The sequence below is a fragment of the Elephantulus edwardii genome, unplaced genomic scaffold (assembly GCF_000299155.1).
Source record: "Elephantulus edwardii isolate Elephantulus edwardi_28Jun2011 unplaced genomic scaffold, EleEdw1.0 scaffold00048, whole genome shotgun sequence".
NCBI lineage: Eukaryota > Metazoa > Chordata > Mammalia > Macroscelidea > Macroscelididae > Elephantulus > Elephantulus edwardii.
The window spans coordinates 10,747,209-10,750,082 of record NW_006399798.1 but is presented as its reverse complement, the minus strand read 5'-3'; positions in this window follow the sequence as shown (position 1 = coordinate 10,750,082).

Genomic DNA, 2,874 nt, shown 5'->3' with positions numbered 1-2,874 from the left:
TCCCCTCCTTAGAGCATGTCCAAAGCCTGTGAGAAAAGTCTCATCATTGTGAACTCTAAGAAGTACCTTAGCTGAACTTATTTCAAGACTGATTTGTTTGTTCTGTTGGCTCAAAAAGATTCTAACTCTTTGGGAGGCTGTAAATTCCACGGAAGGAGAGTGAGCTCCTTTCTCCCGCAGAGTTCCTGGTGGGTCTGGGCTGCCAGAGGAATGCTGCATTGGGGTTAACAGTAAAACTCCCCACAGCCCACGCCGTCAGAGCACCTTGTCCTTTGGACAGTCCATGGTGTATGTTGTTGTTGTTGTTATGTGCCATCGAGTCATTTGCGACTCATAGCGACCCTATGGACAACAGCCCTAAACCCTGCTCTATCCTGTGCCAATCTCATTGCCTCTGACACACCCATCCCGAGTACCCCAGTCACTGAATCAATCCACCTCATAGAGGGTCTTCCCCTCCTGCGCTGTCCCTCTACTCTACCCAGCATGATGTCCCTCTCCAAAGACCTGTCTCTCCTTACAACATGTCCAAAGTATGTCAGACGAAGCCCCAGAATCCTTGCCTCCAAGGAGCAGCCTGGTTTAATCCTCTCTACGATGAATCTGTTTGTTTTCTTGGCAGTCCATGGTACACATTCAATACTCTTCTCCAGTACCACAGCTCAAAGGCATCAATTCTCCTTCTATCCTCCCTAGTCATTGTCCAACTCTCTGATGCATAACAAGTGATTGCAAAAACCATGGCCTGAATCAAGCAGACCTTAGTCTCCAGAGAGACACCGTTGCTCTTGAGTACTTTAGAGAGGTCCCCAACCGCAGACTTTCCCATCACAATATGTTTTTTTATTTCCTGGCTACTGGTGCCAAGAGTGTTGACCGTGGAGCCGAGCCAACTGAAGCTGTGAACAGTCTCAATCTCTATTAACTAATGTTATCATTCAAAGGCATTAATTCTTCCTAAGTCTTTTTTTATTCATTGTCCAACTTTCATATCCATATGAAACAATGGAAAATATTGTAACTTGACAACATTACCCATTAAAGTGGCATCTTTGGTGTTTAGCACTTTAAAGAGATCCTTGACCGTGGATTCGCCCAATGTTATATGTTTTTTAAGTTCTTGACTACTTTTCCTATGAATGTTGATTAGTGTGCATGTAGTGCAAAGGGAGATAAGTAGACTCATTATCTTGCAATATAAAAATTACAATTAATAGAACTTGTAAAGGAGTTAAGGTTGACTTTTGGGGTTTTTGCATACACAACTCAAGAGTCATGTGTTTTATTAACCAAGATGGTTGAGCTGGTGGTTTGCAAGGGGTATTTAAAAGGGGTATCAAAATGCCTTCTAGACATAATTATTATCTCATATAAGCCATCTTGGTTCTGCTACCACTTACCTCAGAATTTGACTACAATGTGTGGCTTATAGAATCCTTAGTGAACTGTGAGAATGCTGACATAAAACACACATTTCTGTACCCTTCAGGAACTTCAGTGAATTAAAAGGAAAATATCAGCAAGTCCCTAAAATTAATAACACGGTAACTTTGCAGTTATTTCCAAGGAGAGAGTAATGATGAGCACTTGTAAGACTTGATGCTTATGTTTTTAAGAGTTTTGAGTGTAGGTTTATATTATGCTGATAGCTTAAAATGTATCGTTAAGTATTTATACCAGGTGAGTTAATAACTAACACAAAGTAATTCTTTTTAACACTTTCTGGGATTAGGGTGTTAATTGTTTTCAAGCACATAGCATAGAGGGAGGGAATAGAAGAGAGATTGTGAATATGAAAAAAATGCCCCATTTGATGCACACTAAATATGCTGTAAGTGCTGTATAAAATATAGCAAATTAAAACCAAAAAGCTACACTCTTAACCTCCATAAATAAAAAAGATTATTTAAAGAATATTCTTATTTCTCTGTTGAAGTTGAAGAAATTAAGGACCGAGATTTTCTTTTTAAGAGAAACACAATTAAGGCTCTAAATACTGAGGAGGAAGATGACACAGAAATAAATCTAACTCATTACATGGACTTTAGGATATTTGTAGAGTCATCTAACTCTCTTGTTGGTAATGAGGACATGCACTAAATAATTATGTTTTATCTGTAGAATATAAAATTAAATATGCATGCTGAAATTTAAGGTTCATCATCAAACATTAAAAAAAGAAGGGAGGTGTCATTTACAGGTTGTTAGGTTCTGTAGAATTGAGTACAATTCGTAGTAACCCTACGAACAACAAATCTGAACCCTGTCCTATCTTGTGCCATCTCATCATTTCTGATATATTTGAGCCCATTGCTACAGTCACTATGTTAATTCATTTCTTTACGTTTATTTATTTCTTTTACCTACTCTCAACCTTTCCATGCATGATGACCCTTCCCAAGGAATAGCCTCTCCTAACATTTCCAAGAGCTCTGTTGGCCTGGTGGCAAGGAGCTCTGCTACAATCTCAAAGACACTGTTCAAGGCCACCAGCTGCTTCACAGGAGAAGGATGGGCAGTCTCCTCCCATGCAATTATCTGTCTCTGAAAACCCGCTGGAGGGTCAGCTATGGTTTGGTTCTGACTCCATGGTACACAACAACATTTCCAAAGAATGTGAGACAATGCTTTGTTATCTTTGCCCCGAACAAGCATTCTGGCTGTACTGAAGAGCAACAACATCAGGCTGGAGACTAAGGTGCGCCTGATCCAGGCTATAGTTTTAACAATTACGTGCTATGCATCGGAAAGTTGGACAGTGACGAAGGATGATAGAAAGAAAATTGATGCCTTTGAGCTGCGGTGCTGGAGAAGAGTATTGAATATCCCATGGACTGCTAGGAGAACAAACAGGTTTTCCCTGGAGAGGGTGAA